The sequence below is a fragment of the Psammomys obesus genome, unplaced genomic scaffold (assembly GCF_907164565.1).
Source record: "Psammomys obesus unplaced genomic scaffold, mPsaObe1.curated_primary_1811, whole genome shotgun sequence".
Taxonomy (NCBI): Eukaryota; Metazoa; Chordata; class Mammalia; order Rodentia; family Muridae; genus Psammomys; species Psammomys obesus.
The window spans coordinates 3259486-3285228 of record NW_026591918.1 but is presented as its reverse complement, the minus strand read 5'-3'; the positions used below and the strand labels follow the sequence as shown (position 1 = coordinate 3285228).

At 53.6% G+C, this 25743-nt stretch overlaps 1 protein-coding gene across 4 annotated transcripts in view; it reads right to left on the bottom strand.

The window, feature by feature from the left end:
* Zmiz1 (zinc finger MIZ-type containing 1) overlaps nucleotides 1-12065 on the bottom strand; it is a 201262-nt gene extending 189197 nt beyond the window's left edge. For 3 of the 4 annotated variants that reach the window (XM_055612236.1, XM_055612235.1, XM_055612238.1), the window contains exon 1: nucleotides 11677-12063. The gene's annotated coding sequence lies outside the window, so the exon portion shown is untranslated. Of the gene's footprint in view, nucleotides 1-11676 lie in introns of all 4 variants that reach the window. The other variant, XM_055612239.1, reaches the window with a different exon arrangement.
* Between the last annotated feature and the right edge of the window lie 13678 nt (nucleotides 12066-25743).

The following is a 25743-nucleotide window of genomic DNA, read 5'->3' as shown; positions in this document are numbered from 1 at the left end:
CATTTTGTAGCCAGATAGGCCATACACGTGGGCAAGGAGTTTCAGTGGGCCACAGTTTCTGAGGCCCTGGCTCTTCTGAAAGCCACAGCTGACAAAATACAAGACAGCCACACATGTACTGAGAAGTATCTTGCTATAAGATAGCAGCCATAGGCAGGCCAAGACCAAGGGCCCTGCCCCCCAGAAACCACAGTGAACAGATAATCTTCAAGTTTGACCCAGGCCCTACCGCTCTGGAGAGCATAATCAGAGGCACAGGGCCCAGACCTCTGTGAGACAATGCAGAAATCCCAAGCAGGGTAGCGCCATCGTTGACAGTCATAGAGGGCCCCGGCCCTGGGCCTCACTCACACCAGTGAAGGAAATTCAGGGGACAACCACATGCTGCATGATTGGAATGCCTAGGTCCCAGTTCAGCTCAGCTAGCGACCTGTCCCTCTGGGTTTAGAGTCAGTGGGTAAATGAGATGTTGGCCTGGGCTGGGCTGATGTTATTATTGATGCGCACAGTAATAATACTCTACAGCGTCTGACACAGCAGCTCTGCAAAGCATCCGACAAGGGTAGGGCCTCCTGTCTACTGTCGCTAACAGCCACAGAGGATGCCATAGCAGGAAGCAATGCCAAAAGTTCTGATCCCAAACCCAGTGCTTCTTGCCCAGAGCCCTGGGCTTCAGAGCCTGGGGGTATCTGGGTGGGGTGTGCCTGCCGGGACAGATGGCTGTGGGGAGTGAGGAACAAGTTGGGCTCCACTGAGTACCAGCGGGAAGGGGGCTAGAGAGGAAGCACTTCTCACATCCATACTGCCCCCACCTCCCCGGACAGGGCTCCAGCTCCAGTGGTGAATGAATATGGCAGGAAGGATCCAAAAGACAAAACCACCCTCCAAAAGCACCCAGTACAGGATCCTGCTTCCTCAGCAAATGCCAGCACTTTCTTCCCCTTGTGACCTAACAATCTGCCATCGGTGCCTCCCTAGCCACTTCCACATCTACAACCCGAGTGAGTGTATTACCTCCCGGTCCAGCCTGAAGTATTCAAGCAGCCTAGACGCAAAGGAACTAAGAAGGCCCTGTGCACTGGCTAGTTTTATTTCAACTTGACAAGCTGGGGTCATTTGGGAAGAGGGACTCTCCGTTGAGAAAATGGCTCCATAAGACTAACTTGTACACAAATCTGTAGTGCACTTTCTTAATTAGTGATCAACAGGTGAGACCATCACTGGGCTGGTGGTCCCGGGTGCTCTAAGAAAGCAAGGAAAGGAAGCTGTACAAGTCCTGAAGAGCAGGCCATTACACAGCACTCCTCCACAGACTCAGTGTCAGCTCCTGCCTCTAGGTCGCTGAGTTGAGTGCTTGCCCTGAATTTCCTAGATGGTGGACTGCAAGCTGTAAGATGAAATAAACCCTTTCTTCTTCATGTTGCTTTGGTAATGGTGTTTTATCACAGCAATAAAAACCCTGATTGAGAAACTCAGGGCCAAAAGAAAGCCATCTCCTCCAGGGAGTCCACTGCGCTTCCTCCTGCCTTAGATTCAGCCGAGGAGGACTTGGGTGTTATAATTCTTAAGCTCTGCGGAACATAGAACTTAGTTGGAAAGAACTATGGGGAGTAAGCAGGAGCCACTCCTGGAGGGGTACAAGGCCACACATGTCACTGTGGGGAATATCATGCATAGGGTGTAAATCCATATGACAGGCAGCAGAGGATGTGACTGCCAAGGTAGCTCGAGGCCTTGAGCAGCAACGGTCTCAGGATACTGGAAACAAAGGTGTGGGGAGCCTGTGAGTGCTCCTAGGCACCTCTAGGGAGCAGGCAAGGAAGGAAACTAGCCAAGATAAGAAACTCAAGAATTCTGAGGCCTGGAAGGAGTCGAGTTCTCCAAGCATGCCCACCCCTGCATAAAGGGACCAGCTAAGCTGACAAGGAATAACAAAAATTCAAAGTCAGCTTAGGCCGGGTGGGGGCACTGAAGGGCCCTCTACCCCGTTTCAGCAGAGAGGTCCAGCAGAGGCTGAGCTCATAGCTCCACAGACCATCATCAAAACAAAACTAGAACCCCCCCCCCCCCCCGCCAGCTTTCATATCTTCTCCCAGGATCTGAGACCTGATGAGGTACTGGGGGTCCAATGGCCCGTGCACAATGAGCAGGGAAACTGATGGCTCAAGCACCCTCCTCTCCCTGCCAGCTACTTAATCCATGTCCCAAAGTCCAGAAACTCAGAAACCAAGACTAGCACCAGAGAAATGATGGGTTAACCACAGTGGTAGGTGGGGGTCACAGCCCTCCTCAAGGCCCTACCCTAACTGCCTCTCTGCATGCAAAATAAGTCCCCAGAGAAGGCGCTTCACCGTCTCAGGGCAGGCAGCTCTTCTGCGGGCTGAGCATCTTTCTCCGCAGTGTCAGGGCCCCCAACCCCAGGAAGAGATGACTGGCATCAGTTCCGACCTGGCCTGCGCAATTCCTAGGAAAGAGTTGGGGGAACTTCTCCCCACCTAATCCCCCGAAAGAGCTGAGGATGGAATCCAGACATAGCACACCCTAAGCAGCAGAAGACAGCGCCATTTCCCAGGACATCAGCCTATCCCAGAAGGCCATACCTATGACTGACTATTCACCCTACATTCCCTGGGACCACCCAAGCCCTGGGCCAGGTAATGTGTCTTGAACCTCTTTTGTTAAGGACATCAGATGTGTCCTTTCCCTTCCTTCTACCTCAGTTTTCTCACCAGTAAAATGTCAAGCTGGATGAGAAGCAGGCCTCTAAAGACAATGTCCTCTGAAGGGAGAGGTCACACACAGAGCTGGAATGTGACCAAGAGGAGCTTCAAGACACATCCAGCTGTTCCTCTCGTGGCCAGGGACTCCAGCCTTGGCATCCTCTGCTCCCAGGTGTCCATGCTGCAGCAAGCTCCGGGTCGTCTCCCCAGAAGACAGAGGATACCAGAATGAGGCCGAGTGTTCTTTACTATAAGACTTCCTCTCAAGCAAACTAGGTTGCCGGTTTTCCAGGAGATTCGGGGGGACTGTATTACCCCATCAACTCGTATCAGGATGCTGTGATATCATCCTAACTCATAATCAGTGGGTAAGAAAACTGAAGCTCACAGCCGTCCTGCACAGAGCTGAGCAGGTGTCAGGACCTGGTCCATGCTGGGTCTTATCACATGGAGAGAAGCCAGAAGAGAAGTTTTTGGCATCTCCTGCCTCAGTTTACCTGAGGGAAAACAAGACTCTCAGACAGAAAGCCAAATGACTTAGACATTTCCCAGGGGCAACAGGCCTCTTGGTGGGTTGAGGTAAAATGTCCTTGGATTATTACTTATAGCCTCTGAGAGGACAGGTACTCATCTCATGCTTCAGAATGTCCTGCAGATAATCGACCAGAAAGCTTTGTTGGTCCTGACTCAGTTTGACCTTGAGCAATCAGTGCACTGGAGGTGAGGCTTTGGGAGGACACTCATGACGGTGCTAAGGCATTTGCCACATGCCAGGCACCGAGCACTCTCTAGCTTCTCAACCCGTTGGCAGTGTGTTAGTGATTGTTAGAGCATGAATAACTCTTTTACAGATGTGGAGGCCAAGGTCAGAGGTGTCAACCATAAAAGGTGGAGTTGAGAGCTGACGCCAGGCAGCCAGAGAAAATCCTAAAGCAGGGCTGTGGAGAAAGGTGTCTTGGTCCCAGAAACAAACACTGCCATGTCAGTGTGAAGAAGAGCTAGTTCAATCTCCAGAACCCACATAAAAAGCCTAACGTAGTGGGGGCACTCTTACAACTCCAGGGCTGGGAGGCAGAGACAGGAAGACCCTGAGGCTCCCGGTAGCCCCCTTGGCCTAATCAGCTAAGGTCCCAGTGAGATACCCTGTCTTAGAATACAAAGTAGATGGCTGTCCTGAGCTTCTGGCTTGCCTAATCTCACACACACACACACACACACACACACACACACACACACACACACACGTACACACGTACAGTAGCAGGGATTGAGGGGCTTTCAGTAAATGATTTCAAGTGTGTAAACAGCAACCTCAGTGATACACAATCCTCTCCTCCTGAACCAGCCCCTCACCAGCTTCCTTGCCATGACACCCTGCTGTAGGAAAGCCATCTTTTTGGACCTGAGGCCTGGGCTTGGGCTTTCCTCATCTGCCATCCAGAAAGACAGAGACTATGGAAGGACTCCTTGTGCTTCCAAACACCAGGAGAAAAAGTCAAGACTCTTTCCAGACAGCTCCTGGTTCCGTCTGTTCCTTGGTGAGACTGCTCACCTTGCTGTTGGAATGGTGTCCTGAGCTTCTCACCTGACCTAGCCGAGGTCAAGGTCCACCCAGGGCGCAGTGTGAGAGATCAGGCAGGAGCCTTGGGGACAGAGCAAGGTTCAGATAATTGCATCCTGAGCCCAGTCCCTTTTTCCTCCTGCAGCTGTCACCTGGACCTGACACAGGTGACTCTTAGGGAGGAGCAAGCAGGTTCCAACTCTGCTTCCTTGTCCACAGAGGAAAGGGCAGTGGGCAAACAAGCCATCAGCTTGGGTTGGGGGATATGTGGGAAAGAGAAAGGAAGCCTTGGCAGGTGAAAGCTTGGACTCTCTCCAGAGGAACTTGGTTTTATTTCCCTCACATCAGCATTTTACTCAACCTGTAAACTTATACACATGCATACACTTGAGCTTGTGTGCTACAGAGGTTTAGAGGCTGTCACTAGAACAAACTCAGGGGCCAGCCCTAGCCTCCCTCAGTCCAGCTGGGATCCTGAGCTAGGTTACAAACAGCCTTTAAGAAGGTGCACTAAAGATTGGAGCTGGGCCTGGCCATGGTAGATGTTCAGTAAATGTCTAAGGAACTCATAAACTGGCAAAGCCCAGTTCAGCTCTGTGTACTGCTAACCTTGACTGAAGTTAATCATTGTTTTCTAAGGTTCCGCTTCCTGTGCTAGAAAAAGACAGACAGTCCCCTAACCCTATAGGCTTAGAAGCTTGAAGCCCAGAAGTAGGTTCTGAGGTAGAAGGGGCATTTCTTCTTATGGCCCAAAGCTAAGAATGTAAGCTGAGCCTTCTGGGGTTTAGGGGGAGCCTCCAAGGGAGGGATTCTGCAGACCACAGAGGAACCCCTTCTTGTGAGTAGTTTCCATTCAAGTCAGACACCCCAAAGGAATTTTGGACAACAAGGTGCCTTTGAAAGCACAAAAGAGTTACATTCTGACACTGCCTCCCCATCAGTGGCCTGGCCATGTCATGATCTGCATTACTTTTGACAAGGATATGGGGAAGACTGATAGACAAGAAGAATCAAACTCCCCCATATTTGAGGCAAGGGAGGAAGACAGGCAGAGCTGAGCGTGCGCACATATCCACATGTGTGCTCAAGGGGAGGAGGAGTGGCATGGGGACCACCAACAGGGGAAGAGGCTCCCTCAAACCTTGTTGCTGGGGACTGGTGTCTCAGGAAGATTCATAGCTCCTGAGAATTCAGAGCCTGCCCTGATGTTCCCAGGAACAAGCCACCCTACTTATTGAAGCCCTCTGTCATTCCCTGTCACTCTTTTCCTCGGTTTCCCCACTGGTTCTGACAAGGATTTGAGCTGGGAGATCTTTGGAGGGACATTATCTATCCTGACAGATTGGCATACAGATATGCTCTAGAAAAACACCACCATCACCACCACCACCACCACCACCACCACCACCACCACCACCATCGCCACCACCACCATCACCACCACCATCACCACCATCACCACCACCACCACCACCATCACCACCACCACCACCATCGCCACCACCACCATCACCACCACCATCACCACCACCACCACCACCATCACTACCACCACCACCATCGCCACCACCACCATCACCACCACCATCACCACCACCACCACCACCATCGCCACCACCACCACCATGGCCACCACCATCACCATCACCACCACCACCACCACCATGGCCACCACCACTGCCACTGCTACCACCCCCACCACCCACGAGACCTGGAAAGGCAGTCCCCAGCCCCAGCCGTCTGTCTAGGGCCAGGGCTGGGTAGAACAGTCTCCACACACTGCCTGTCCTCAACAGCTTGCCATGGCCCAAACCTTGAAGTGGTTACAGTTACAGCCAGGCTAACAGGATTAGGGGAGCGTTGAAATCCAAGAAATCTAATTAGCTCAGACACCCCGGCCTCCCCCAGCACAACCCTGTAGCAACCCTGGCAGCTGGGTCTGATGGGAGGGGCAGCCGCCTGGCCCTCAGGGCGCCAGTCATTACCTGCACAGGTGTGCCCGGCCAGCCCAGGTCAGACTTGGTGGGGAGGTGCCATCTCAGTCTGCCCAGTTAACCACTGCCCACAAACCCACCAACCAAAGTGGGTGTCAAAGGGTGGCACTCAACTAGGCTCCAGATGGTGGTGGCTATTGGGGGAAGGAACCCAGGGGCCCTATGGGGCGGCCACCCTACATAGTGTAGGAGACTGACTCAGCCAGAGGAGGGGCAGTTTGAGTCACACTCTGTATCTATAGAAACCATAGCAGCCCAGGGACAATCTTGCTTCCTCCTCCAGGGCCAGGCAGAGCTGAACCTGGTGCATACATTATGCCTGGTCAGGCAGCATCTGAGGTTCAGTGTAAGTGCTAGATGGGGCAAAAAGAGAAAGGAGAGAGAGAGAGAGAGAGAGAGAGAGAGAGAGAGAGAGAGAGCTGCTAGGGACATAGACCATGTATTGCCAGCTGCAGGGAGGCCCACCTTGACCCTCTCTGGAAATAAGGGCAGCTTCTGCTCACTCCTCCCTCCCACCCAGGGGGAGGGGCCCACATGGATTTCTGTGGTACATCCCAGCAGAGTTGGAGGCTGTTACTCAATCCACTGTGATGTAGAAGTCTGTAAAGTCTGGAGTTGAGTCCTGGATTAGCCAGTCTCTCTCGCCTCAATCTGAGCTTTACTTTCCTTCTCTGTTAAATGGAAGTAATTCCATACAGTAGCTGATATCGTTGTTGATGGGAGCAAACAAATTTGAAAAATGATTCTAGGTGGACCATGCCAGGCAAAGAAAGGGGCTGTGGCCACGCCCTTTCTCGTGTGTAAATGGCAAGCAGCCAGAGGCTGGTGGGTAATTATTTATTTGTATTGGTCTTTCTGTCCTTGCTGGACAAAAGCTCCTAGAGGGTCTTGCATAGTTCTGGGTCTCGTGGGCCACTGTCTTCACTCTGTAGATTCTTATTAAACACATGAATAGTCAATCCTGGGTCCCTGACCTGACCCTATCCTTATTATGTAACTCCTCCCAGCTCATGCACAATTCGAGGAAAGAAAGTGTCAAGAGATAAGCCTAGTTCCCTAGAGCCAATGGAAGACCTTCTGGGCAGACCCTTCTCTGCACTTCTCTCACCCCAGTAAGGCTGGAAACAGCCACTGGAAGAGTGTTCTTCACCACAATGCACACTTATCACTAGAGCCTGGATACAGGACTTGGGCCTTATGATCACTAAGGAAAAATGAGACTGTGGTTGCAGAGGCCCCAGCATCTTAAGCCCAAAGTTAGGATCAATCGGGAGGTTTGGCTCTCCAGAAGCTGTCCAGTGAGTACAGAAGTGGTGATGCAAGCTGAGGCTGAACAGTCAGCTGTCAGCTATCAGAGAGGTAAGCAGGGATGATGGAACAACTTCTGAAAAACGTTTCTAGCATTTCTTACTCTCAATCTGGCCCTTTTGTCATCTGTCTATTCTGCCTAAGCTTCAGGATAAAGACTCAAATGTTTGTAACTGCCTCATCCTCCCGGCAAACATAGGATGACAGGAGACTGAGGCCCAGCAGGGTCTGTCTGCTGGCCCACACAGCCATCAAGCTACAGCTCCTTGATACCTTGTCCTTTTTCCTGTCTTGTGTCTGTGGAAGGATTTGCTGTGTGCTGCTTCCCTGAGGGAGGTCCTAACCTCAGACTCATGACTGGAGCTTCCAGGCCAGGCTCCATGCACCCGGGCAGACTGCCACAACCCCAGCCACAGGGTATCTTCAGGACAAAGATTTTCCCCTCAAAGAGGGCCTGGGTAGAGGCTGCTGTGTCCTGCTGAGAGGATCCAGCAGTCACCAGGAGAAACTGCAGCCGCAGGGTCAGGGTCAGGGGTAATTAGGGCAGTGGCCTTTGTTGTCTACACAAAACCCAAGGAATCTCATAAAGATGCAAGAGAGGCAGGGGCCTGGCAAGGACCCGTGGGAGCAGTTATGAATGAAAATGTAAGGGACCTGGTCACTATTTGGCAGGCCCTACATTCTGGTATCATGCCACCATGCCCACAGAAACTTCCCCAAATTAACGTGCTGCTGCACAGATTTCTTACAACATTTTACCCTAAGACTTTGGGTCAAAGTCTTAGGATAAAATCTCAGGTTGAAGCTAGGGACTGAAGCTTCCTAAAGAGCCCCTCTTGCACCCGGATTCTAAGGACATAGACAGGCTTCAGAAGGTGTCTTCCTTCTTTACCCACTCCCGTTAGTCAGACTGGGGAAGACGCTTCTGAGCTGGGTTCTTCCTTTGATCTTCTGCAGGAGTGAACCTGTGGACAGCTGTGCTGTGTTGGGTTGCCTAAACAGGGGCCAGGGACGAAAAGGTGGGATTGCTGTGGCTAGGGAAGTGTTGCATGCACACACACAGAAACCTACACAAACACTCACACACGTATGAAGGTGTGTTGGAGCCAAACCCCAGCTTCTAAGTCTTCCATCATTTGCCCTGGATTCCCCCCCCATTTCTTTAGGAGGGGGAAAAAAAGAACATTTTGTCCCCACAAATAAGCCAGTAACTGTTTCTTCACAGACAAGGCTATTTATTCAGTTTTTTTTTTTTTTTTTTTTTTTTTTAATAAGTCCAGTCCCCTCTGTGAGTCTGTGAGCAGTACTCAGAAAGTCTTACAACCACAGCTCAAGTCCTGGAAACTCTGTAGCTCCTCCCCGAGTCCCAGTCACCACGTTCCCAAGTCTAAACTTCTGATTCATATGAGAAAACTAGGTCTCCTAACCCTGTGACTCGGGGCCAGTGATGCTTCTGTCATTTGGGAAAAAACAAAACAACCAAAATCATAAAACTCAGAGGAAAACACCATCTCCCTCCAAAAGCACCCCTAGCCACACGCGCTCCAAGGCAGATAGGGCTTTCAATGTGCCTTTTGTTTGATGCTGGTGTTTCAACATCCTCTTCTTGAAGAGGGAAAGGTCAGCACAAGGCTCCCGGGTGTTCACAAGCCCTCTGCTTCTGTCAGGGGCCAGGGATCCCAAGCAAGGGGCCAGGAATTCCCCCTGCTTTGGGCCTCCTAAAAACCCAGCCTGGATAAGAAAGGCCATGGGCTTCCTCCCTCATCTAAACTTCCCAAATAGCTCACAGGCTTCCACACTCCGCGCAAGCACAGAGAGGCAGGCTGGAATTCACCAGCAGCGAGGCTGCCTCTTTCTCCAGCCTCAGCCACCATCCCTTTATCAGTAGCTTCAAAAAAACAAAAAACAAAACCAGAAAACAAAAAACAAAACAATAATAAGCAAAACCAGGCACCTCTGGGAACAGCCTCTGGCCTCCTGCCCTGCCCTGTGTAACCAGCCTGTCCTCACACCCACGAGAGAGGGAGGAGACTGCACTAGTTAACCCTCTGGTCTACCAGGCCCAGTTCCCAGGTTGCAGCAGAGGCAAACTGTTGCTCAAGAAAACCCTTCAGAAAACCATTGGCACCAGGAGGCAGCTGGAGCCAATGGCTCTCTGTGTAGCCATGGCAGGGGCATCCACAGGCGCAGCCCACAGACCGCCCTTCCAAATCCCGGGGGTTGGTCCCCATGTCCATGCCCGGGGCTGTCCACCCACGGGGCTCCAAATGTCCCTGGCAGTGCAGAGAGGAGGGAAAGGCTGGCCGAGCGGCGCACTCACCCCGCCAGCCCAGCCGCCAGCCAGCTTCTTGGAGATCTCAGAGAGAACATTTGTTTGGGCTGCCAAGTTAAATCTTCCTCCCTCATGTCAGGGCATTGGAAAAGCAGTCAGGGGAAAGGGGAAGGGGGAGAGCGGGGGAAGGAGCCGCGGGAAGGAGGGCGGGAGAGAGCAAGCGAGCAATCCAGGCGGGCAGGCTCCAAGCCCCAGCTACTCTTAGCACCGCCAGCCCAAGGAGCTCCCGGGGCAGACGTCGCCCAGGCTCTCGGCAGAAGCAGAGATCTGGCCGCGGGGACTGCCGGGTCGGGTGCGGGCTACCAGGCTCCCTGAGCCCGGGTTGTAGGAGAGGCCCTCGCCCTGCTCCGGGCTGGAGGCACAAGGTGGAACTGTAAAGCAGAGGAGAAAAAGTTTGCGGCAGGTAGACGGAAGGGCAGAGTAGCCGCGCCGGTCGGCCGTCCCCGGGGAAGGGTGGGGGGCCCCGGCCGGCAATCCTGGCGCGCTCGGGTCCGCTAGCCCTCCCGCCCGGGTTGTTTACATTCCTGGAGTGTCTTTTAAACCCGAGGCTGTGGCCGGCTCCTGGCCTTCTCCGGCTGCTTCGGGGCAGTCTCCCGTGAAAATCTGCTGGCGCACAATGGCCGGGAGGGGCGGTCGCCCCTCACCCGCGCCCCCACCGCTCCAGGGCAGGGAGCCTGCCCTCTTCACCGCGCCCTTTCCCCGCCTGGCCAGCTTCCTGGACAGATGTCCCCGGCCAGTGGGCGACGCGCTCCCGCAGCCTGCACCGCGACACCGAGGCCGTGCTCCCCACTGTTTTCTCCCCGGCCCTGACGCCAGGAATGTGAAACAAGCTTTCAGAGCTTCCCCCCACCATCCGGACCGAGCTTCGGCTCCAGTCCGGCCCCTCAACCTCCGCGCGGGCCGGCCTCCACTCCCCCGGGGCCACCGCCACCGGAGACAGAGAGGAAGAAAGAACACGGGGAAATTACTTTCGTATTTGCAACGCGCGCGCACGCACACAGACACATCTTCCTCTTCTTCCCTTGGGCTTGCCTCCCGACTGGGGCTGCCCCGGCCAGGCGTTAGCCTGAAAGCCCCTTCGGCTTCCGAAGCCCCAACGAGAAGCCTCCACACGCTCCCCTCAGCGTGCCCAGCTTTAGCACGCGCCGCGTTTCCTCGGGCCATTCTCCCCCCAAAACAACTTAACCGCGCCCCCGTCTCTCGTGTACAAAAGTGTGTTCTCCATAGAAATTCGGAGGCACAACTTAACACCACCAACCCTGGCCACCCTGGAACCCTGCGTCTTCCCGGAGGTTCTCCCCCGCACACAAGAGCACAACTTCACATCTTTCCAAAGGAGGCAAGGGAGAACCAGCGAGTCCTTCCTGGGTCCTTCCCTCCCTCCTCTGAATCTGTATCCCGGCCGGCCCCGACTGTTCCGAGCGCCGGCTGGAGGCGCGCCGGCAGGAGGCGGGCACCGAGTCCAAGCGCACACAACCGCACCGGTGCCCCGCACACCCGATGATCCCTGGGTCCCCGCGCTCACCCCGCTGGGTAGAGCCCCTGAACACAGCCAGGCGCTCACTGGTGGCCAGGGCCTCCGCCCCCGGCGGCCAGGGCAACGCACCGAACCCGCACAGCTGTCCCCTCTCGCCCGGCCGGAGCCTAAGCCTTTAAGCGTAAAGCCCCAGTACAGTACCCTACGCTCTCACCCCGAAGATCCGCGGGGACCGGGTGGAAGCCTCGGTGCTAACGGGCTCCTGGCTCCGTCCCCAAACTTACCGGGCGCTGCGAGCACCACTGCCACCGCTGGAGGACGCGCCGCCGCCACCGCCGGGTAGGGCCGGCTGGAGCCGGGAGGAGCGCAGAGAGAGCGCGGAGATCCTCTTAGCTCCGGCTCCGGCTCCTCGCCGGCCGGGGCTGGGGTCGCCGCGCTGCGCCGCGACGCTGCTCGCTTGCTCTGCGGCCCGATAGCTGCTCTCCCGGCCGGCCGCTTGCTCTCGCGGGCGCCCGCCGCCGCCGCTCGCTTTTTTAATGTCCACAGACAGTGAAAAGGAACTCGGCGTTCGGGGGTGAGTAAGTGAACCAACTCGCCCGGAGCCGAGCAAGTTGAAGTGTCAGATTACATTGGCTATTCTATTTCCAAAGGGCCCCGCGCCGCCGGCCTCCCGCAAAAGCCGGCACGGAGTAGCGGCGGGAGCGGAGCGCCGCGCCTTCGGCGCTCACCTCTGCTCGCCTTGGTTCGCTCTCCATCTGCGCGCCCACTGCGCTCTCCCTTTCCCTTTCCTTTCCGCCTCTCTCTCCTTTCCCTTCTTTTCCTCCCTTTCTTCCCAGTTCCCAGCTCTCAGCTCTCTGAGCTTCTTTTCCCTACCCCGGCAGGCTCCGCGCCACCCCCACCCTCCTATGCTGCTGGTTCACTTTTGTCCCTCCTCACGCCTCCCTTCCCTGCTCTTTAATACCGCTCCCCCCACCCCAATCGCGTAAGTTTGGAGCGGGGAGACGATGTGCCTAGGGGGGGGACCGCATTGGTAGAAGCAAATTAAGGCCAGAAGGCGTACCCCGCTTCCTGCTGGCCCCCTGCGGGAGCACACTGGGGCCGCAGGTACTGTGAGCGATCCGAATTGGGGTGGCTGAATTGCTAATGAGAGGTGTGCGAAGCTTCCCCGAAGACTTCGGGATTGTTCCTAAAATGGGGTGACAGAGAGAGGGTGAGAGGACCCTAACTTTCGCCGCGGGTGGCGCAGGGGAGGCTGAGGCGCGCCTCCGTTGACGCCTGAGGAGGAGAGAGGGGTGTGGAGAGAAGCACACGTCCCCGCCGCCACTGAAGTTCAGAGACCGGGACGCCCTAGCGCCCAGCGCTTCAGGGCGCCGCGAGCCGAGCGCTCCCGCGCTGCAGAGGTGGAGATCACCCAAGCCAGCTCCCAGCCCAGGGCTGGGCACCACTCCTGCAGGGGCCAAGGGCCCTCGCGACGCACAGTTTGGTGCGCCCACTCGCGGGGGTCTCCCTCGCAGACCCGCCCCCCCCGAGATTATCCAAGTGCGCACTCTCTCTGGCTCACGTCCATTGCCACTCACACAGAAACTCCTACACAAACGGCACGCAAGTTTGCGCCTACCCTCTCAGCGTAGCAAGCGATCTGACCCATCCAGAAACACGCTTGTACACACTTTTCATCTCAGTGCACTCGGACGCATACAACTGTACGTACAAATATCTCTGCACACCGCCCTCAGTACGTTTTCAAAAACAAAACACGAGGCATTTCCCCGTGCACTACGCCTCACGTTCTCATACACATACAAATGTAATGTCCCCCTTACTCCCTCACATCCATTCCTCACCCCCGAACGCTCCTGACTAGAGGTACTCCAGTCCTAAAGATAGCAAGTGTCTAGGTTGGGCAGGCGCGCACGCACGCACGCACGCACTCCCTTTCAGGGCAAGCGGGGTGGGGGGTTGGCTTGGGCAGGAGCCCGCTAGGCAATCCAGGTGTGGCGATGACTCCGTGCTCCGCGTTTTGCAGGCAGCCACAATGTCTGTCGGAGGCGAGGCAAGGAAGGGAGCTGGAATAACAAAGGCAAGTTGGGAAGAGCGCAAGGGGGCGCAGCCCCGGCCGGGCCGCGGGGGGAGCCCAGCGCTGCCGGGTCGTCGGAGGCTGCTTGGCCGCCAGCCTCGAGAACCGGAGGTGGGGAGGAAAGGCGGGGGGAGAGGGGCGGGGCCGCCGAGTGACGTCAGAGAACAATGACACCGCTGGGGGCGGGCTCGGTCTGGTAGCCGGGGCGGGGGTCTTCCTCCGGGCCTGGGGCGGGCGGAAGAAGTCTTGGCCTCGCTAAGGCCGCGGTTTGATTGACGAGGTCCGCATGGGAGCGCAGACGTGCCACGCAGACTCCCGGGTTCCTGCGCCTCCTGGGTGGTGATCGTAGCGCACCGCGGGCCAACAGGGGGAGCAGGCCGGAGCGCTCCCCCCACCACAGACCCCCATTTTAGAATATCCTTCAGAGGACTGGCTGCTCTGACCTCGGCTTGAACTCCTTCAGGGCCAAAGAGATCAGTCCTTCCACCACCAAGACAGGGAGGCAAAATGCGTTTGTCAGCTTTGCATTCATTCTCAGAGCTCTGTCTGGCCGCGGCGAACTCAGCCTGGAATTCCTGAGGGTACACTTCAGCTCAGGTCCACAGGGACCTGGAGCAGGGGTGTCTGGGTGCGGCAGGTGGGGGTAGGGTAGGGGGAACTACCTTTCTCAGGGCAAAATCGGCCTCCTGCTGACATCAGGTACGGGGGGGAGAGGGGGGTGCTGCTCTTTTCCAGGCTCAGTCCTCTGACCTGTCACACAGGATGAACTGTTAGCAACTTGTGACACTACCCTCCCACAGGTGGCAACTGAGTATCCCTGGGCAAAGTGAGTGACGTGAAATCACTTCCAGACCTCTAGGGGCACTAAAATGGTCTGGTCCCAGTACATTTCTAAGAAGAAGAGCACACGCACGCGCGCGTGCACGCACACACACAGAGTGCGAGCTTGTGGGTGGCCCAGATTGCGGAGGGTAGTCTGAGAAATCCTGGAAAGCGTGAAAGATGAGAATTCAGTTTGCTGAAGGGAGTCACAGCCATCCTGCCCTCAGACATGCAAAACATCGGTACACCCAGAAGACCCCCCCCCTTCCCCAGCACTACAGCCCGTGTCAGACTTGTGATGCAATAATCCAGCTTCGACCAATATTGGGGCCAGTTCCTGTTGCCTTGATGAGCACCTAAGTCAGGGCACTCTGCCCTCCCAGTTTTTCCTTCAAATATGTAAGTAACCAGAGCTAGTCACCTCCAGGAAGTGGAGAAAATGGTGATCTCTGGTGAGCATTCATGTTCAAAAGCTCCTGTCCAGAAGGCCGCGCCCCCTTTCTTTCTTAAAAAAAAAAAAAAAAATCCATTGTGTTTATTTGTTTGAGGGAAGGGATACCCATGAAGCAAGGAGGACAACTTCGGGGGATCAGTTTTCTCCTTCCACCAAAGCAGGTCCTGGGGCTTGAGCTTAGATTCTTAGGTCTGGCAGCAAAATGCCTCAGTCAGTGATGACCCATCTTGCTAGCCCTCACCCTTGCTTTCTAGGACATCTGGAGACCTGGAAGTAGCCGCAGAGGGAGAGGATCTTGCAAGACAGTCAGCACTGCTCTCAGCCTCCCCAGCCCGCACGCAGGGCACCTTGGGGCAATATGTCTGAGCAATCACACCCAGGCCTCCTGCGAGGACCCCACGCCCCCAAGCACTGGAGCTCCCAGGCCCTTGTTACCTCTATTTCTCTGGCCAGGCGGTAACTGGGCCAGCTTTCTCCCCCCAGAGTCGTAGAGAGTGTGGCCTATTTAGTGCCCGCTATGCGCTGAGTGAGGACATCGTGGGCATTAACTTATTGTCTGCAGTTATGACATTTCTGTCTTTTCCAAAGGGAAGAGAACTGTAAACACTGTCTCCACACTGCTCAGGCCCTCATTGACACGGCTTCTTCTTAGCCAACAACCTCAGCTCTGCATTCTTATCTAGAACTTCTGTGTGGCCCTGTGTGGCCAGTTGTTCTCCCTTTCTGGGCCCTCTATAAACTAAAGGCTCGTTCTCACAGCAGTGATCAAGCCTTGCTGTTGTCTATACCCTAAATTCCCAATCTCAGCCTTGGCAGCTGTAGGCCTTGGGTAAAACAGAGAGGTGGACAGTACACATTGCCAGTTCAGGTTCCTGTGTTCTCCCTGGCTTAAAAGGCAGCTTCAGTGCCCACCAGAGTGGGTTGTGCAGAGCAGGCTCAGCTAACACCCATCTTTCCAGCAGGCTTAAGTTCCTCTAGTTTCCTACCCTGATGGAACCATCAAGACTGGGGAAGAGGCCCTTTGCTAAGGCAGGGCCTGAGCCTGAGTCTGAGTCCCAGGAAGCAGGAAGTCCAAAGGCCAGGAGGAAAGCACTCTGAGTATGCAGAGGATCTCTGCAAGGTGCAGCAAGTATGGCCTCTGGACCAGTCTGCCATCAGTGGGATGAGGTAGGAACAGGCATAAAGGTGCTAGTTGCTGCCTCTCTACTCTCCTCCTGGAATCAAAAGGTATGTGAAAATCCAACTCGCTGCTCCCTGTGGGTGGGCCAGGTGCTTTGAAGCTCTCCCTCCTTCCATGTCTCCAACGTGGTATCTCCAGGCTGAGGGAAGACATAGAGGCTGACTTGCTGCTCCAGGGTAGAATTCCAGATCTAGTTGCACCCCTGAGCTCATCTCATTACCAGGTATGATACAGATGAGGTGACCTTTGAAGTGCTTCTGAGAAAGATGTACCCACCTACTAGGAACTGATCTCTGTCTAAGGCCTTCCTGAACAGTGAGTAATGGGAACATAATTAGTCTTCACTTGTGTTAACCAGGAACCTTTGGGTCCTGCCCAGCTCTGTGCCTATACATCTTAGGGGTAGATAGTCGATCCAACATAGAAAGCCTATACCCTCTAGAACAGAGCCTCTATGTTGCAGCTAGCTTCTCCTCCCTTCTCTGACTACTAGACACTGATGTACTAGAGGAAGATTCCCAGTACTATGATCATCGTCTAGGACTTATTTGTATTGGTTTCCTGAGGGGGGTAGGCACGTTGAGACAAAGTCTTGCCATGTAGCCTAGGCTGCCTTTGAACTCAAGAGCTTTGCACTGCACGAATGCTGGGTTACAGCTGTGAACCACCACACCCCGCTAGGATGTGTCATCTTGTCTTGCGATCCTCTGATCCTCACAATGGCACTTGTAGAGGTGACTAAGATGAGCTACAGAGGGATGCGGTAGCTTTCACTGGGCCCCAGGGCTGGGGAGTACAGAGAAAGCGTGAAAGGTGGACCAATTTCTGCAGTGCCCTTTCCCTACACTAGAACTCCACCAAGCAGCAGGCCAGGGCTGATATACAAAGAACAGCTGGGGAGACAAATGCAGCATGCCAAGGGTGGAGTACTGTGGCTTCCTGACTCCATCCTGCAGCACCTTCACCCTGCAAAAAAACTCGGGCCTGACATCTCACATATGCGCGCTTTTCATACTCTCTTGCCCTAACCTGTCTTCATGCTTCGTGGCTTCCAGGAGTACCACCATCACATGCATACGACTCCTTGCCTGCTTTTTCACAAGCTCCTTTTGTCTCCTAAGATTCACTCATCCCAGCCTTCCAGTCCATAGCTACAGCTGCCTGCTCAGGAGCCTGTTCTGATGGTACCACCAGTCAAGCTGTATATGTCATCTCTATTCCTGAGTGCTGCCAGACTGCCTCCATATCAGTGTGATCATAGCAACTGCCTGTTAAGTTCCTGTTATGGACCAGGCCCTCAGTAGCTCTTATGCCTGAACTCTGGTCCTCACCTGAGTTGAGGATGAGTAATAATGGCTCCATTTCACTGATAAGGAAGCTGAGGCCCAGGAAATCTCAGTTGCAAGTATAACACTTCATGGGGGAGAGTGCTCTGGTACCCAATCTCTCCACCTCTAGGGGAAGAATGGTTCATCGCTCTATACTATCACACAGTGAATTGACAAGCAGTCAATTACAGTGGAGATATTGGGCACACGTGGACAGACCAGGATCCCAAGAAAGACTGTCCAGATCAGATGCCAATCTTCAGGTTTAGAAAGAAAAATCACTAATATTGAACAGGTAAGAAGGCAAGCTCTCAAGGAAGCTGTAGAAAAACAGACGAGAGTGGAACATGGGTCCGTACAAGATTGCACAGCGAAGGTGGGTAATATCAAGGTTCCCAAAGTGACAGACATTGCTGCACCTGGCAACCTGCCTTCGGGCTCCTTCAACTGTGCTCTTTTTGAAAGACACGTGGTCCCAGATGCCTCTCGGATGCTGAACTGTTCAGTGAGTGGCTCTACTCCTTCTCCCCTCAGTAAATAAAAAGAGGGAGAAGAAAGAAGAGAAACCAAAGTATTGTTCTCAAGTTCAGCTGCTGCCAACCAGAACCAGAGAACAGCTGCATAGGATGGAGTAGGAGCCGTCCATCCAGAGACCTTGCCCCACCCCTTCTGCAAGTATCAGGTGCCATTTGGGCGGGCTGGGGGACCACTGCCCATTATCATTCCTTCCTTCTCCATCTACCCGCAGCCTTGGTTGACCTGGACCTCTTCTCTGGAAGGCAGGCTGGCTCCCACCCTACCAAGAAAGGTCTGTGGTACCTGTCTGGGTGGTATTGCAAAGGTCTGTCTTCTAATATCCCTTTAATTTGATTACTTTCTGGTTTGATTCCAGGGTGAACACGGAGGCTTTTTTTTCTTCTCCACGCCAGGAAGGAAGGCCATCTGTAGAGGTGGAGGACTGGGACCCTGGTGGCACATCAAACAGCTCTTTGCAAGGATAGCTACCCATTTGCTCCTTCGAAAGGGCTCCCCAAGACTCCATGCTGTCTCCTTTTGCTCTCATCCCTTTTGAGAAGTCCCCCTTACATCTGAACCCTGACCTTTCCAGGCCATGGGCAAGTCTGACCCAGGTTACCCCAGTGGTCAGCCCTGCAGGAGCAACACTTCGGTCACTGGCCAGGGCCAAGGAGGACGCTGTTGCCAGGGCTGGCTTCTCAAGCTTCCTCTTCCCCTGGGAAAAGCACTTTTGAGTTTGTAAAGAGCATTTTCTGTCCCACCTCAGTGCTGCAACAGCTTCAGGAGGCAGGCAGATTGCACATGCTACTTGGTGGAAGAAGAAAATGGCTTGGTGGTTTGGCCAATATCACATAGGTGTGGGAGGGGGCAGGGTGGAGTCTTGTCAGGATTTGAACCCTGATCCCTTGATTCCATGTCACCAACCCAGGTAGTGATGTTTCAAAACTGGGCCACTCCTAGCCCCAGATGTTGCCAGGAGACAGGATCTCAGACACTTTGATTCATTTGACAAATAATTATCGGCTACGTGCTCAGTGTCAAGTGCAGAGCTAAGAGTTAGGGATCCAACAAAGAAGCCAGATGTGATCCATGCTGCCACCAACTGATAATTCTGATGGAGGAAACCAGCCAAACAGGCCCTGTGCAGAGATCTGTGCCCAGAGGTTCAGCCTATGTGCCCCAGAAGGAGCCCAGGGCCCAGAGTCCAGACACCTTCCTGGCTATGTGGACTGAAAAAGGTTTTCCTGACATCCGTTCCATAGTTTTAGGTCCTTGCCCGACTTCCACCTTCTAGGTCAAGTGGTTAATGATTTCCTGGCATGAGTAATTATCCTGGTACAGTGTTTTCTTAGACCAAACTTTTCATTGGCATTTGAAGGCAGAGAGGGGCTTCTTGGGTCATCTGACTTGAGCCCCTCACTAAGCAAGAACACCTCAGCCTCATTCTTCTCAGGAAGTAACAATCTTCCTCCCCCCACCCCCCCCTACCCTTCCAGAGGAAATAGAGTGCTTGCTCCTTCACAGAACAGACCTCTGCCCAGCGGTGTGCTGGTAAATGTTTAACATCTGGCTCTGCAGACTGGGGAAAACCTGACTCGTAGTATCTGTTGATTCCCTTAGTGTAAATAGTCCTGCCTTGGTGGCCTGGCGCTGCATGCTTGGCAGTTCCCACAGTTGGTGAAGGTTTAACCGCTGCCTTTCCTGAGCCAGTACACGCAGGCTAAAACACAGAGTTGCCCACAAGAGAAGCCTGCTCCAGCTTGACTTGTAGAAAGTTCTTTCTAGTGTGGAGCAAAATAGCCCACTGTCCACATACAGTGAAAATGGCGTAGCTACCTTCCTCCCTATTTCCTTTCTTCCCTTCCTTTCACAAATATTTATTGGGCCTGGTGACGCCATGGTGCTAGGTCCTGTCTACCCAGACCGTATCTTAGTTCCCCCAGCTCCACCTTCCCTGCCTGTCCACCTCCTAGACCCCACTCAGACTGACTGACACCCACCCTCCCAAGCTTGTGTTGGCCGCCAGCCTTTCTCTTCCTGCTGTGGGCAGGCTGCCTCCCTCTCAAACCCTCCCGGAGCCTTTATCGTCCCTTTTGGCACTTATCACTTTCTACCTCGGATTACAGCTATTTGTGTACACGGCTTATCTCCCTGCCAGACAGAGAGGCAGCTCCGGCTGTTGAAAGTGTGGACTTTGGAGCCATGTGACCTGGCCTTCCATCCCGGCCCTGCCACTAGGGATATGCATTCTCTGGAGCTCACACTACCTTTCGGAGCCTCAGTTTCCTTATGTTCAAGGCAGGCCTGGTGATAACCATTTCCAAGATGGCTTTGGCCATACGGTGGGATTAACCCATTTCCGGCTCCTGTCTGGTCTTCCATCCTCTTCTGTATGGACTTTGTGCCAGTGCCTCTTCTTAGTCTAATTATTAGACTACAGTACTGCTTACAGCAGACACATATAACAGTGCAAAGCACAGGGTTTCAGTCCAAGAACTTACAGATGTGGATACATTTCCTCCTCCCTAGTTTGGGACAATGGAACTTATCTATTTCCATGAACAGCAGACACTGTGCTAGTAGCACACACCCATAATCCCTGCATTATAGAGATTGAGGCAGGAGAAACATCGAGAATTTGATGCTAGCCTGGGGACTATTTCGAAAATTCAACCAGCCAGTCAACATAATTTAAGGCACAGACAGGTTACATAAACTCAAGGTCACACAGATACCAGGTGAAAGAGCTAAGATTTGAATCCAGGACAATCTGTTTCAGAGTCCTAGCGTTAAACTTGATGCAACATGTCAGTATTGTGAATATGCTTATGGTCTGAAGATGCTGGGGGTTGGGGTGTCCACAGTCTTTCCAGTCTCCACACATCCTTACCCCAGCTGAGAGACACAGGTAGAATGATGCAGAGAAGTCATTGACCTGCCTTTTAGGGACTCCCAAAAGGTAAAGTGGTTAGTGCCCAAGAGAGGGACATCTCCATTTCCTTGGGCTAGGGACAGGGAGGCCACTGATGAATAAAGCGTGGGAGGAGGCTCACTGAAAGAGGCATTTGTGATGGGTTTTGACAAACGTGGACAGATGGAGGACTGAAGGCCGAGAGCAGCGGTAGAAGATCAGAGGTTCATGTCCGAACAAGGCTCGCATTTCTATGCATGCTGTTGGGCATGCACAGAGAAGTAGAGGTCATAAGCTGATCATGGGTTTTGAAGTCAGTATACAGCAAAGAAAGCTGGGCTAACATAGGTTAAGTTGATGGTCTGATTCTCTGGAAGCTTCTCTGGGCTTCCATAGTCCTGGGCTCTGAGTTCTAGGCTTGGACTTCACCTTGTATCTTTCCACTTTTCTGAGCCTTAGTTTCTCTTGCAGAATAGGCATGAAGTGTGAGCCTTGGAGTCAGCTGAAGGATGAAACAGATGGCAGGTGGTGAGAGCTGGAACCTCTTGAGGCAAGAGGTGGGTGGAAGTACTTGGAGGAGAGAGAGGCGATGGTAGATTCAGAGAAGCCTAGCATTCCTGGTTTGTAGTGGCAGATACTGGGTGTGTGCCAGGCTTTCTCGTCTCTTTTCTGTTGCCAAAGGCTTGCCAGCTCTGTTGGTTTCTTCAGAGGCAGATTCATGCTGAAGCCTATTGAGGACAGCCCCACCAGTTGAGGACAGCCCAACCATGGCTCCTGAAAGCAGGGGTTATAGAGTACACTAGAGAATCCTTGAACACTAGTCCTATGCCTCAAGGACTCAAGGACCTGATTTCCTCGCTACGTCTGCCCAAATCACTGTCCCTTCCAGCCTCCTGGGTCTCCAGTGCGTGATAAGGCCCTAGAAGGAAAAGTGACCCTCCCCCAACTCAGGCAGGCTCCCAGGGCCCTTGGAGGCATAGGAGGCTGTGGGGAGAGGTGAAGTGAAAGGGTCAATTAATCCATGCTCACCCTCAGGGGGCTCTCTATGATGCTAATCTCTCTGCTTTTGATCCATACGCCCCAGCCCCACCCCCTCCCCAGCCCGGTCCCACAGTCCAGTTAGAGCTGGAGCCTTGTGCTGCAGTGTGGCTGGGATTGGAGCTGCCCTGGGTAACGAGGCCCAGCGTATCCATAACGAGGCAGCAGGGTTTCATCCCTGGGCAGGAGATCAGAGCCCAGGTTACTTGCCTGGCATACGCACTCTCCTCTCCTTTTCCAGAACTTTCTCACTCTCACTTTCCCTCTCCTGGGCTTGTCCTCTCCTCCAGAGGGACTCTGATGGTCCCGTGTCACACAGAAGCCCTGGAGAAAGGACCAGAGGCTCTGACCATTAAGAGCAGAGTCGGGCCACAAGCTCAGTTATTCCAATCGGTATGAAGGGGGCTTTATTCAGGTAGTTTTTGTTTGGTTTCTGACCAACAACGGGAAAGGAATCTGAAATGCTGGAGGTGGAGGGGTGGTGGTGGACCAGAGCACGCATCAGCTCCCACGTTCTTCACGGCTGCCTTAAAAGGCCTGCCTATGGGAAGGCAAAGTCTCCAGGGGAACTGGGTACTAAGGGGGGAGAGTCTGAGCAAACCTAGGACAGAAGCTCATCAGAGTCCATCGCTGTACAGAGAGGACAAGGCCCAGGCAGATGTGCACATTCCATGCGAACGATGGGCTGGCCTTTTATGCATGTCTTCCTGTCTGTGCCCGGCCTTGTTCTGGACATGACGAGGATGTTCTACGCACTCAATGGAGCCAGGAAGAGAGCTCAGGCCTCCACACTGCTGCAGAGCAGGATAGGGCACCTTTGAGGATGCCAGCCTCAGGGGATCATAATGGCCTCTCTGCCAACCCAGCCTCGCAACATCCCTGTAAACTTGGGCTTATACACAATTAAAGTTTTATTACATTATATTTCCTACATATAAAAAACTATTTGTGAGCTATGAACACATTGCAACGAGAGCTCCTGACCGCTTTCCTTAAGAAATAGATTATTTGGGCACTGGGGAAGACCTGCCTCTTGGCCCCCTACTTCCCACAAGGAACCACTACCCTAAATGTGCTCATTACTCCCTTCCTTTTTAAAACAAATCATTTCAGCACATGTGTGGAACCACTGGGCGTACTGGACCTTTGAGACATGGCATTCAATTTTTCAATCCCAGAAGACATAGCTTCTCTGAGGGAAAGGGGGTCCTATGAGGATCCGCCTGTACTCTTGTGTCCCCCTTTTCTTCAGAGCCACTCAGAACCTCCTGCAGCAAATGCTGTGAAATGGGACACATGTTCCTAGTGCAGGCGGCCAGGCAGGGCACCATCTGGCAGCTGGACATTCCTGGAGCAAGGTGTGCTACTGTGTGTTTCCTGGCTGGTGCTCACTACCTGCAGGAAGGACCCCTCCTCCCCATTCAGGGTACCTGGCTCCTTCCAGCCCCAGCCCCATGGTTTCATTACAGGGAGGCCTGTCTTAGGAGATCTGATCTCTGTACCCATCAGTGCTTTGGGCACTCATCCCACTCACAGGGCAGAGATGTTAGGTAGCTAGTCCCCAGATCCCAGGGGAGCTGAGTATTGGCCCCAAAGCAGACATTCCTAGAGTGAGTCAGCACAAGAGCATGCATGAAGGCAGGTGGACAGCCCTGGGTATAGAGACTCCATGGATATGGACTTCTTCCAAGGTCCTGTGGGCTAGGCTGGCCTGTGGACTTGGAGGCAAGTCTCCAGGGAGGCTCCTAGTACTTGTGGTTGCTCTGATCCCCACCTGCTGGGTGGACGTGTAAGTCAGTAGACATACCTACATATCAGTGGTGGTTACTAACACACGGGCAAGTGTGTGTGTATACACACACATGCACATACATGCTTAATTATGTATGTAATATGATCCACAGGTGTGTGGAGCATGATGCAGGGACTTTCTTCTCTTCGTGGACAAACCTGTTTGATCTCAGAGCATCACACAAGGCATATATCTGGAGAACCCATCATGTGGGGCAGAGCACTGGGCAAGCAGCTGGCTTTTGAGGGGACTGAATCACTTCCCATGTCATCCTAGACTTCCCCCCAGCCCTGCCAGCCTCCAATATCATAGCCTCGGCCTTCCAGAGAGAGTCTCTAGCACCAGAGGCCTAGTAGAGTGCCTTCGAGTCAACAGTAGGGCCAGAACCATGACGCTAGCAACCAGGTGGCCAGAGCTTGCTTCTCATGCTAAGCACTATCAGTGCAGGGCCTGTCAGGACCCTACTTCCACAAGGAAGCCGGCAGCAGGAAGGTCCAGAAGCTTCCCCCTCTTTTTTCACTTCCTGGTACCTGTGTTGTGATTTCCCCTAGTGACATATCCAGGAGTGTCCTATAGGAGGGCGCACAGCTGTAGGCAGCAGCAGAGACTGAGAACAGCCTGGAGCAGAGTGAGACCGGGCAGAAAGGTGGAACAGCGCCACCAAATGTCTCAACGGGGAACACACACACACACACACACACACACACACACACACACACACATACACACACGGCTCTACACCTCTGCACGTGTGCCAAGAGAGGACATAGGAACTAGGGACACACATACAAAGTTTGTCCCAGGGCTTTCAACCTGTCTGTTTACTCAGGCTGTCCCCAAAATGGACCTTCAGATGCAGCACTCACTGCAACTGAGTTTCAAGTTGTTGTGTTTCAGGGAGATGAACGTTGGCATGGTCAGGAAGTCCTTTCTCGGTCCTTTTGGGCTTCTCTTTCAGATTACATAGTGGTACGGGCTATTCGTCAGTGTTATCATGGCACCTGGAAGATTCTTGTCTTGTCTTCTACGCATCTTGCTAAGGCCACCTAAGAAGGCCTGCGTGAAAGCTCCCTTAGTGGCCCTGTGGCTTAGCAGGCAAGGGACTTTGGCAGCCTGGTGGGACCCATAACTCCTCATTTCCAGCTGTGTGTGGACAAACACCCTGCCATCCTGAGGCCTAGTTCCACACTTGTGCCACCTTAGTGGTGCCTGGGATAGTCACACCAGTCCAGGACAGCTGAGATACTCAGTTGAGTCTTGCAAACCCCATGCCTGGTGGAAGCCACTGGGTTCAGCCACCATAGGGCGTGTGTTTGCCCTGGTCATCCCAGGACAGCAAGAGCCCAGACTTGACATTGCCTTACCATCTGGGAGCCTTGAGGATATCACCGGCTGGCCACCTCTGGCTACAGCTAGGTCCATCTTAAAGGTGCATACCAACTCAAGGGTTAGGTAAGAGCAGCTGTTGGGTAGCAGGAGGGTCTTGCAAGCCTGTTCCCTTGCGGAATGACGGGAGACAGGACACTCAGTCTTCTGGTACTGGTTGGGCTGAGCTCCCTATGTCCACACAGAGGGACACTGAGTAGCTTGAGAACCCTCTTTTGAGCTCACCAGGCCCCTGGCTGCTGGTGATAGAAATGTTCCTTTAAGGGGAGGCTAGGTACCTTTGAAACTGCCAGTCTACACTAAAGAGGCAAAAGGCGACTTGCTTTCAAAGCAGCTCTTCTGGCCTTTAATTACCCTCTGTCACCCATAGGTAGAATTTCCACTCAGTTAGCTGAAGAAAGGTGCCCACGCTGCTGGCTGCCACGTGCCAGTGAAGACTGGGCTTTCCTGCCGCCTTTGTGCAGCCAGCTTGGGTTTCTGATTTTAATGATTTCCTGAATTCATTCCATTTCCTACCTCGGGGAAAGGAGGAGAGGTGATCCTCTTGGAAATTCACATAATTGCTTTTATTTGATTTTTATTAAAATGCATTCAGGAATAATGTGATTGTCCCCGTTATTACGTTGTTCATCAGTCCTGCTCAGGGAATCTATGGTGAAAAAAGTGCTGGGTGCAGGGGCCTCCAGGGCATGCAGGGTGGGATGAGAGCACCTCACAGTGACTTGGGGGGCTCTCCTGCCCTGGGGGGTCACAGCCCATCTCTGGCTCCTTCCTCTCTCTCTCTCTCTCTCTCTCTCTCTCACACACACACACACACACACACACACACACACACACACACACACAC